This window comes from Lutra lutra, chromosome 4 (assembly GCF_902655055.1).
Source record: "Lutra lutra chromosome 4, mLutLut1.2, whole genome shotgun sequence".
In the NCBI taxonomy this organism is placed as follows: Eukaryota; Metazoa; Chordata; class Mammalia; order Carnivora; family Mustelidae; genus Lutra; species Lutra lutra.
This window is the reverse complement of record NC_062281.1, coordinates 28,073,464-28,085,833: the sequence shown is the minus strand read 5'-3', so window position 1 is coordinate 28,085,833 and position 12,370 is coordinate 28,073,464. Positions and strand designations below refer to the sequence as shown.

Here is a 12,370-nt window from a genome sequence, read left to right as displayed (position 1 = left end):
CTGGCAAAATTTTCAGTTTTAATATTTGCTCTAATTACCCTAAAATTCAGATGCAATTTATCATTAAATAGACATTCTGAAAATAGACATTCTGAATAATGTAATTTTCTCTAGTTTGTTTTCATTTGGCCAGATACTTTGTAACTAACTTATTTATGACTGTCCTCAAAAGTAGAAATTCAAGATATATTTATTTGCATTTATTCTACTGAATAGTCCTCTCATAATTCACAAAAACATGCAGCATGCAGTCTGAACCTTCATCCTTTGTCCTTTTCTCACTGTTCACCTTTTGGAACCCAGGTCCTATCTCAGTGCAAACTAATATGGAAAACTTCCCCAAAGCCACTATTTTACTTAACTAAATATTAAAGATTTTCTCTATATTATCCCATATACCAGCCAATATGGACCCTTTTTTTTTTTAAGATTTTATTTATTTATTTGACAGAGAGAGAGAGAGATCACAAGTAGGCAGAGAGGCAGGCAGAGAGAGAGGAGGAAGCAGGCTCCTTGCCGAGCAGAGAGCCCGATGTGGGGTTCCATCCCAGGTCCTTGGGATCATGACCTGAGCCGAAGGCAGAGGCTTTAACCCACTGAGCCACTCAGGCGCCCCAATATGGACCCTTTTCAATTGTCACATATAACTTTGAAGTAATAATTCATTCCTGACCTGAGTTGAAGTAAATTAAGTATATCAAATCAGGTACTATAGTTGCCGTAACAAAAAAAAAAACAAAACACAATTATTGAAATGTACAGTGGTTGAAACAGACATGGGAAATATTTATGTCATTTATACAAAGTCCACCATGGCCATTCACGTTTAATGGGCAGCTTATCTCCAGTGGTAATTCAGGAACACAGGATTCTTCAAATACGCAATTTTACCATTTTCCAGATTTGAATTTTAAGGTCAAATAATCATGTACAACAAACTAAGAGAAGGAGAAAGAACATGGAAGATTGTGCCTGGCAGGTGTTCATGAGCCAAGATTAAAAATGGCTCACATAACTTCTACTTACATGTTATTGACTAGATTTCTTGAAGGGAGAAATATCAAAGAATGTGCATATATTTTGAAATCACTATTATTACCTGCTGTAAGTTATATCAGATTTGTTTAAGGAAAAAATTTATGTCTAGGGCAAGATCATAATTCAATAAGAGAAAATTTAAAATGCATAGGCAATTAAGCAAATCCACATGACATGCTGAAGTTATTATTTAAAATTATGGATATATAAAATAATAAGTATTAATGTTTTCCATATGGGACAGAGGAAGGATTTTTTTTTAATGTAGCCATATGTTGCTAAACATTGAAGAATAAAATCAATCTCCATAGGTAGATTAGATGAAGGATATTTGATCACTATTGGTGATCACCAATGTAATAATTGTTTCAGGCAAAAGTCATTGATGAGGGGCGCCTGGGTGGCTCAGTGGGTTAAAGCCGCTGCCTTCGGCTCAGGTCATGATCCCAGGGTCCTGGGATCGAGCCCCGCATCGGGCTCTCTGCTCAGCAGGGAACCTGCTTCCCTTCCTCTCTCTCTGCCTGCCTCTCTGCCTACTTGTGATCTCTGTCTGTCAAATAAATAAATAAAATCTTTAAAAAAAAAAAAGTCATTGATGAATGATAAGTCCAGTTGGTGAGAGCTAAAATGACAGTATGTGGTTCTCATATTTACTCCATACAAAATACTCACTAACTTTAAAGAGAAAAACTTTATATTATAAAACCTGGCAGACTCCATTTAACCTGAGTAATCAAATTAATGTCACTAATAATTAGAAGGATAGACTTATGTGCTTCCTGATATAATATATTGAGAAGGAAAAATGACCATTATGCAAATTCCTGACCAAAATGCATTATCTGTTTCTGTTTATAAGGAAGTTGTCTCACATGTACCCACGGAATTTTAATTTATAGTGGTAGCTGAATGACAAATCAGAGAAGCCAATGCCATTGAAAGAAAACTTTTATTACTTATACTTCTGAAGGAAGGGAATGCCACACCATACAGGGCCACAAGGAGAGTCTACCGGTTAGGAGACAGAAGCAGGAGTGAGAGGACAGCCCAGGCCAAAATTATTAATAGAGTTTTCACAGGAAAAGAAAGGCAAAGCAGGGTAACAATTTTGGATTGGCTATTTTGAATAATTACAGCAAACTCTGGGAGATAAGAATGGTCTCTAGTTGCCACCACCTGGTCCTGGATGATTTAGGGAAAGGGAAATATTGGCTTTGTTTAAGAGTTTGATAAGAAAATGGCTGGTGGTGAGGCTCTGGACTGGTTAGCTTGCATGTGAAAGGCATTATCCTAGGTAGGACTTTGCCTAAGCATGTGATTATTCTAGAAGAGAGGCATGGATATGGTAGGGAGTGGGTCTTGGGTAATGTACTCTTTCATGAGAAATGAAATAAAGTATGTGTGGTTTTGTTTTTGAAATGTGTTCCAGGCTAAGGGCTTGCTGTTCCAGCTAAAGCAGATGGACTGTGAGGAAAGGATAATGATTTTTTATGTCCACTTGTCTAATGCACTAGCATGAAAGAGGAGGAAGGCCTTTCATGGTAGAGAGTTTACCAAAGATGACTTGGTCTGTTAGCTACCTCTTTGGGAGGCATTGTTTGTAAAGCTCAGAGCTCTTAAAAGAGCTAGAATTGATTATTATCAGTGGGAAAACTTGGTATGTCTTACCTGCTATGACATGAGTGCTGCAGCTGCAATGAACTCTTGCTATAATTCAAGGTGGGACAATGGAAAGTGTGGCAAGATTGGGAATGTAGAGAAAGTCACATGTGATTTATCTGTCAGGATTAACTTTAGTCATGTTCTGTAGATAACTATATGTTAATGATAAAGCCACTCTCATCATCAGGTTATCTTTTCATTTCTTTGCATATTGTATCTTATATTATCTAAAAAGGTTGTCATGCTTATTTCACAAATGAAGTAAGACAAATTTCACAGAGAGAATTCATTTTGTTTTTTTGGAAGTTTCATATGACATTAAGGGAAAATTTTTGGTTAAAATGTTATAAGGAAAAAAATGTTCTAAAAGGAACATTATAAGGAAAAAATGTTATAAGAAAAAAAGTTATAAGGAAAAAAATCTTCTAAGAAAGATCAATCTAGATCTAAATAACCCAGAAAAATTGAAAGAATGTTTAAAAATACAGTAATTGCTCATTAAGAAAATTAAGAAGCCAAGATAATCATTGTTTAATAAAAATTAAATTAAAAATGATAAAGTAGCAATAGATAATTTTGTATCAATTATAGGTAAAATCTGATAAATATTCCTGATATTTCTATACAAATATAAGATTTTAGCATGAAAACAATATTTTTATCTAAAAAGACATGGAAAAATATGCATTAAGTAAAACTTAAAATACTTTTATCAATGTAAATGATAAAATCATATCAACCTAATAAATTAGGTTCATATGAATTGAAAGATAATGTATTTGAATATATGTTTCATATAAGCATGTGATGGGAATCTTGCATATATAAAGTACACATTTATTGCTAGTTATTATAGTGAATTTTCAAAACTGGACGTATGTTGATCCACAAAGAAAACCTTGGTAAGTCAAAACGCAGAATTTGTTCAGCTAAGTTTCTCTATGAAAATGATACAAGTAAAAATTAGCAGTGAAGGGGCGCCTGGGTGGCTCAGCAGGTTAAGCCTCTGCCTTCAGCTTAGGTCATGATCCCAGGGTCCTGGAATCAGGCCCCACATCGGGCTCTCTGCTCAGTGGGGAGCCTGCTTCCCCGTCTCTGTCTGCCTGCCTCTCTGCCTGCTTGTGATCTCTGTCTATCAAATAAAGAAATAAAATCTTAAAAAAAAAAAAGAAATAAAATCTTAAAAAAAAAATTAACAGTGAAATCCAAGTTAACAAAAATAAATAAATAAATAAACACTTTCCCTTAAATATTTGGGCAAAAAAGAAATATCAATATTACATTTTAAAACTTTGATTAATTATTAAATAAAAATAACTCATTTAAATATATATGTGTGTATATATATATGTATATGTATGTACACACATGCACATATACATACACATAATAGTGATAAAACTCTACTCAGAGTAACATACATGAATTTAAATGTGATTCACAGAAACCTATAGTGATTTTTTTTTAATGTTCATAGGTTGATAGCACCTCATATACCTATTTTTAAAAATGATTCTTCTTCGGAAGACTATACAATCCTCAAAGGCTATCCACACATCCCAGGAACCCAATCCCACAATTAAAAATCAATGCCAAAAATATTCGAGGATGCAAGTTTTAACTTGCATTTCCTTGGAGTTTTAACCAAAACATTGTATTCTGTAAACACACAGGTGTTAAATAAATACTAAGTACCAATCACAGAGTACAGTGTGAGGAGAGGGGTGGGTGGAACAACAAACAAAACAAAACTAACGAAAAAAACCCCAGTGCACTTTAACATAGTGGAATAAAGAAAGGAAAACATAGTCCAGTCCGAAAAATAAGAGCCATGGGATGCGTGGGTGGCACAGTCAGTTAAGCATCTGACTCTTGATTTTAGCTCTCAGGTCACAATCTCAGGATCATTGAGATTAAGCCCAGAGTCTGGCTCCATGCTTAGGGGTGAATCTGCTTGAGATTCTCTCTCTCCCTTTTCCTCTGACTCTTCCCCCTCTTGCACGCTCTTTCTAAATAAATAAGTAAATAAATATCTTTAAAAAAATATGAGCTAACTGTGAAAGGTGTGACACATTTCATCACTTAATGTGTTATTAGTAGTACTACTACTAGTAGTAAGTAGTTAATGGAAGTAGTAGCTGTGGTAGTGATGGTAGTGGTAAAACTAGAATATTTTAAAAATGTTTTATGATATATCTGGACTTGTTGAAATTGATAGTTCTGGAACTTTACAACATGCTATCTAAGAACAAAATATGCTTAAAACTTTAAAGCAACTGCCGTGTAATTATCCGCATAAAACAACATGGCCTGTGAATTATAGGACGTGTCCAAAACCAGTTTGTATTTAACATGTACAGGTCAATGATGAACCAATATTTTCATAGTAAAGAATCATATATCTGGCATGAATTTGTGGCATAACTTGGAAAACCTCCCGGTTTATATTAGAATTGATCTATGTTAACAAATACTGTCAGTTACGTTATCTGAATGTTAAATTATCTATGTTAAATAGGTTAAAATGTTTACCTATTTTCCCTTCACATAAATTTGATACCTTTTTTCCAATTATATAGGCATCTGAGATAGACAATCATTTTTTATAAGTCTGAAATTAAAGTCAGTAATTAAAAAAAAATTTTTTTTAAGATTTTATTCATTTATTTGAGAGAGAGAGAGAGAGAGACAGAATGAGAGAGAGAGAGAGAACATGAGAGGAAAGAGATCAGAGGGAGAAGCAGACTCCCTGGCGAGCAGAGAGCCTGATGTGGGACTCGATCCCAGGACTCCAAGATCATGACCTGAGCTGAAGGCAGTCGCTCAACCAATTGAGCCACCCAGGCGTCCCACAAAGTCAGTAATTATTGAATGACATTTAGAGATGCATGACGAATGATGTTAGAGATGCATGATAAAAATTCTACATAAAGTTCTATATGACATTCAGTGAAAATTTGTTTTATAAACTTAAATACATTAGGGTGAAATCCAAGGATACAGTATATAATTTGTGCAATTTAAAAAAAAAAATCTCAACAGGAATTTTTCCCCTTTGTCCGTTAACTCGTCATAGAATCAGAAGATAACCCTTCAGTTCCCACTCTTTGTTTCATTGTCATTTGCTATCTATCCACCTTCCTGGTTTTTCCTGCAGTCTCAGGATTGTCAGAGACTGATAAATTGGTGCTTTCACTTAGAGCATCTCCCTTGCCCTCTAAATCCCCATTCCATCTACTACTATCTGTGATTCCTGACTACAAGGCTTTGTGGGATATTCTGTCAGCACTATGCAGCTAAACTGAGTGAGGAGACAGGTTTACTACTGCAATATTTGTGAACATGTAAAAAATCCATATTTTTTAGCATTTTTTCTACTTTTTTGGGGAGGTGGTACTATTCAGTTTCTTTAGCCATATTTGATTATATGGTTTTTAAATTTTAATTGATATTTTCACTGTATGATTTACTGATAGATTTTCTTTTCTCAGTAATAAAGGTCAGGAGTATATCTTAATGATTTTATATGAGTAATGACATTTTACAAGGGGTTAATTGCTAAACATGAACATATAAAAGAATTTTAATTAGCTGATTTGTTTATTTAATTGAAGAACATATGCAATGATTATTGTCCTATTAAAAATGATAAAAAGATATTTCATGAATATGACTGTTTAGAAAACTAAATAAAAATTCCAATGTATAAATATTAATTTCTCACTTTTCATGATATTGTAATAAAAGTTTGATGGATGTTGACATTTATGAACTAAATAATTTAACATAGTTGAACAAAACTGAAGTTTAATAAGAAAACCATTCTAATATATTGTTTTTAAATGTTTATTTTGTTTAATACACAATATTGTCTTATACTATAATATAAAACATCATAACTGTAACACATGGTTTGTGGCCGAGAAAGGACTAGATAATGAGTAGCCATAACTCATTCTGAGTTAAAATATCCTGACTGAAATCCCAGCTGTCTCTAAAAGATAAAGGCTTCAGTGCTTTCTTGATGAAAATTATAAAAAAAGGTACTGACTATAAAATTGTCTTTTCTTTAGGCATGTGATGTCTCTGATTATATTGTTTGCATCCTAAAACTGTTGTTCTCCTGCATTTATTTCCTATCATAGGATTTTGGATATTTGGATATTTATGCTCACTTTATGTGATTAATCTCTGTTTGTTGACTGTTCCTTTATTATTGTCTGTTATATAAACACATAGTCTTTTGCAGCCAGTCTCCAAAGAAATTTTAAAATGTTAGTTTACAGTGACTAACTAATCAATGAATGAGTATTGTTTAGTTAGTTTAAGAAGGAATTATGTTTCAGTCAACAGTCTTCTAAAAATGTGGCTGTATTCTTTATTTTCTATAAAAAGATGTTTGGTAAACTTACCTATGATTATCTTTATGATTGTTGCTTCCCTATTTTTAGTCAAAAAGAGCTTCCATGAATTTGTTAAATATCTGAGTCATCCAGTCTATTTATTTGAATGGTCATTCCAATATGTGAACTTTTTTTTTTTTTAACTACACTGAAAATACCTGAATGGATATACCATATCATTTAGTCAACAGGCAGTCCTAGCTCAGTAAAAGCTCCAGAATTATTTTCAATGAAATGCAGTTGCTATTCAGGATCTGATCTATATTACTTAGCTAGAAAATATGCTCTTTGAGAACAAGAAAACCTAATTCACATGAGCTGAAAAATTTAGGACAGTTTTAATGTAATTGAAGTTTTCTGAAATGTCTAAGATATGTATGTTTAAGATATTCATCACCCTCATATTATACATATATAGTTTTTGTAAAATATTCAGGTTCATACACAAGTATAAAATAAAGGATTGTTTTTTAAAGAGTAATTTTAACGTATTTCAGAACTGTTCAAAGTTTTTTGGAAGAAAACAGAATCAGAGTACTCTACTTTTGGAAATTGACTTATATTTTTAAAACACCACTAATTGGATTCAAATTTAATTTATGTTATGAAAATCTTGAATAGAATCTTTTCTTTAAAATTTAAAATACTTTTTAAAAACAGCAATCCTGATGAAATTTGCTTACTAGTGATTTTTTTTTCCTAACAAATATATTTGTGATTAGCTTTTCAAATAAGTGATTTTTTTTTCTTAACTGGTATAAGAAACATAATTCAAAGCAAACGACTACCATGGGCCTACTATCTAGAGAGTCTTCTGAATCATTGTTGGTCCTCAGAGCATCATTTTTGTTTTTTCATGTCTCCACTGAGTATTTTGCCATTATCAATTATAGCCTACACACCAGGATTCTTCTAACATTTCAAACCTCTGTGGTAACACAGTGAGATCACTGCCATTTGTTGCCCCCAAAACACTCAGTAATTTCTGTTATTTTATTATGCTATAAACTTCAACTGGTGTAGTTGCCCTTGTGAAAATATAATTTGTGATTCCTTCACCCTGGGTCTAAAAAAGCAATAAATTTCTAATCTGCTTTCTATGTATAAATGAGCTTTGAAGGCACAACTGAGAATTGAATTAGTTTTCTTTCTTTACTTTAAGCCACTAATATGTATTTTGAAGGGACTTTCAAACTCGGTCAAGTCGCATGTTATATCTCACAGTTTATAAGTATAGATACAAATACGCATCTAAAACCACCTACATAATAAAGTACTGAATTCTTATGAGCCTGTGTGCATCTACACACACAGGTTTCTTACCAAAAACCATTAATGTTTAAACTTTTTTGCCTATTCCCACATTGCTACTTTCAGGGTTAAAAAAAAAAAAAAAAAAGGTGGGTGGAGGACTTTTTTTTTTTTAAAGGACATATATATTAGGGAAAGTTGGATCAGTTATAGAAATCTAAGTCACATTTGCAATCCTTGTATTACAAAGATACTTTAAGACATTCCTCTTAGAAATATGTAAGTGATATTTCCAATCAACCTATATTTTTGGTGTTAAATTTATCAAATAATTATTTTCCTTTAACAAATATTTAGTTAGTTCTGTATCAAAAACAGTTAACTTTGCTGAGAGATCAATTTAAATAGCATAATTGTGTATAGTCTAACAAGAATAGCAAACCCTTGAATTAGCTCCTATTATTTTCCCAATTTGAGCTTCAGAGACATCAAATGACCAGCCTACCCTTGCACAGAGTCCATAAATGACCCACATGTTCTGTAGCACAGGCATTATCCAGAGCATGGTGGTAATCTCTGAGCTCTTCAGCTTTTGTAGGAGTTGGAACAAATTGGGTTCTATAATATCTCACTTAGGTTAGCTTTCATCTTCAGAAGTTTGGCTATGGGCTTCATATCCCTCAGATATCATTCCTGAAATTTCATGTGAGGGAGTTAGCATTCACTTGAATAATGGAATAAATGCATGCTTGTGAGGTTGCTTAGACAATCATGAAACCCTGGAACCATAAGAAGAAAGTCCAAAGGATCACTCGGTTGACCTTGCTTGTCCTTTGTAGCATTGATTAAACAGACTCGATCTGCAGCATGTTCAGTCATCCTTTTAGAGGTAAAAGAGATTACAGGAAATACTGGATCTTGAGGCTTTTATCAGGAGCAGAATTTCTCTTCAGTTATTATTCCATTGGTCAAAACAAATCATGCAGCTGAGCATGGAAGAATAATCACTCAAGAGATGAGACATGAATACTAGAATACATTTATAAAATCTGATACTACGTCTCACCTTCTGTCTTCTTTCTTTAACTTCTTAAACCAAATGCCTTCCTCATCCAGCCAAAGTTTCCACTGCAGTTTGTTAATACACGCTGACTATCCATATTTTCTCTGTTATAGCACAGACTTTCTTGCAGTTGGGTTAGATTGAAGTGATACGTGTCCAACTGAGGCAACTAAAAGCCATTTCATCTCTTCTTCCCTCTCCACTAGTTGAGTTCCACAAGTTGAGATGATAGCATCATATGAAGTGTAGATACAGTGTAGCAATCTATCACTGTATTTAAGAGCCACTCCTCTGACCTATAGTAGATTTTCTGTAAATAATAAATAAACATTTCTTGTTTTACAACAATGTAATTTCAGAATTTATTAGTTACTCTGGCTTAACCTAATTCAGTTGCCCTTCTCCATGAACTTTTATCATTTACGTTTATCTCAAAAGCCAACAAGAGGTATATATTTTACTTTGGTACTAATTGCTCTGTGTTAGGAGGATATGGATTTCTATTTCTCATTTTGATTTATTCAAGTCAAGTCCTGTGTCCTTAGAAAAATTAAAACATCATAAATATATCCTCTTTAATTTTTCATCATAAAAAATTAAAAATAAAATATGTAACTGAGTATGCATATAGTTTGTTCTAATTTGTTTAAAGTAAGTAGCATCTTGTATTTTGCATTTTACAAATGCAATTTGCAAAAATGTGTTTTGCAAAATGCAGTGCATTTTGCATTTCTCTTCTTTTGCATATTTTGCCCACATTTTTCTACAAATGCATATATACATACACACACACAATAAAAACAGTGTTTGCACATCTTTTCTTTCAGAATGTATATCTCAGTCTCTTTATATTCTTACTACCGAAGACAAAAAATCTTAGTGGTTAGTGGTTTGCAATCAACTAATGTTAGTGAACTGTTAGTGGTTTACTTAGCACATAAATTCCTTGGTTCCTTCTTCCAAACAGAATCCCTGTGTAGGCTTGAGGTAGGCTAACCATACTCCCAGATCCAGTTATGAATTCTTACTAATCCAAGTGAGTCCTGGTGCTCACCAGACCTGTACTGGTGAATGGTTTGCCAATGTGATTGCAATCTAAGTTTGCTAATGAGACATGAGGCAATATTACCTGTTAAAAAGAGTAAAATCTCTTCACTCCATTAAATAACATGGACATTTTCCCCATTGTGCATATCGTATTTGATATCTCTCACATCTGCAATCATCTTGATGCCAAATGAATGATAAAGCCAACATTTGGAAAGGGAGAAATTAGCACACTCAGAGAAAAACAGAAAAAAAGCAAGGATGATTTTAGCCAAAGATTTCTCATGTGAATTTATAAATGCTTTAATTTTTTAATTGCCTTCAGTCAGGACTATATAATGTTTGTACTGTGTGTGTTCTTAATGACACACTAGAAGTGGACATCTTTAAAATGAATAATATAAAGCAAGAGTAAATGTATTATTTTGTGAAAGAAAAGAACACTGAACTTGTATTGGGCAAGCGTGCTTTGAGAGTTGCATCATTTGACAGTGTTGGGTTAGGTGCTTCAACTCAACTAATTTTCAGCTTCTTCATTTTAAGTGAGGACAGTTATGTAGACTAAATTATAAGATTTCTTTACCAATTTAACTTTGTATAATATGAGAGAATCAGCATGCTATCATGTTTGGCACATATTTGGAACAAAATAAATTATTTAAGGTGAAAAGTTCTCTATTATTTTATTGTAATGATAATGAAATAAGTCAAACATTTATATTAAGGTCTTATTGTATGATACTAAAATAAGTCTAAATTATGTCAAATGTTTTCTTTTGGAAAAAAATGCACCACTTGTTTTAAGGTAACATTAAACATCACTAAAAAATTGGAAAAACAAATGATTTGTTAATTTTTTAAATTGCGTCACTTTACTTATTAGGAAATAATGAGTAAGTGAAAAAAGGTAAAAATTTATTAGCTTGAACAAATATATAACAAGAAATATTCTAATAATTTTGAATTGCAGGAAAGAAAATACTGTTAACAGAGGTCTAGCACTAACTATATTATTGCAATAGTATTTCCATTATTTTTGTAAGATGCAATTGTATATGTTAAACTCATAGCAAAGATCTATATTTGAATATAGCCTATCAGATATTCTAAAATAAAAGCAATTTTCAGAAGGAATGTTCAGTATATTAGCTACCCTTTTCTTCATGAACTTTTAATGAGATTTCCTTGGGAGCAAGACAGACATGTTTTCTGTTTGTGAAGATTGCCTGAGTAGGTGAATATGCACTTACCGTCACTGTGGAGGAAACTAAGATCATAGCAACTAATACCTCCTAGAATTAAGAAAAAACATATTGGGATTCTGAAACCACTTTAATCTAGATAGCCCAGTTGGGCTCTAATATCATATTCATGCCTCAGTTTATTTCTTTATAAATTAGCTAAATATTTGCCTTATAGAACGGCCAAGATTCAAAACTTTTATAAGAATTGAGTTACTGGAATAATTTAACTGTTCATCAAATATCTACTTTGCATTCTTTTCTACCTTGTTTTTGTTGTGTGTTTGTCTTCCTCACACCTTCAGTGGCATGGTAGGAAACAAATTGCATTTTCTGAAGATGAAGCTTGCCATACTCATTCTCCATAAAAATATGCTTGACTTCATATCATCATGCTCTCCTTTTGCCCATACTAGAGGCATCTTGTAAAGTTCACATCAATGACTCTCTCACAGTTGGTGCACATAAGGAATCACATGAGCAGCTTGTTAAATATTCTGATACCAAGGGAATACACTCAAGTGTTCTGATTTAATAGCTATGGATTTGTATTTTAATAAATACTCTAATAACACCAGAAAAGGAAACACTACAGCTTGTCATTAGATACAAGTCCTGAAACCTTTTCACTATAACCAAGCCATAGTTTATTGGAATAAGGAAAA

The 12,370-nt window shown here is 32.8% G+C and overlaps 1 long non-coding RNA gene across 2 annotated transcripts in view; it reads left to right on the top strand.

Moving 5' to 3' along the window:
* LOC125099329 (uncharacterized) overlaps positions 1-12,370 on the top strand; it is a 291,963-nt gene that overhangs the window by 83,854 nt on the left and 195,739 nt on the right. The window lies entirely within an intron of this gene.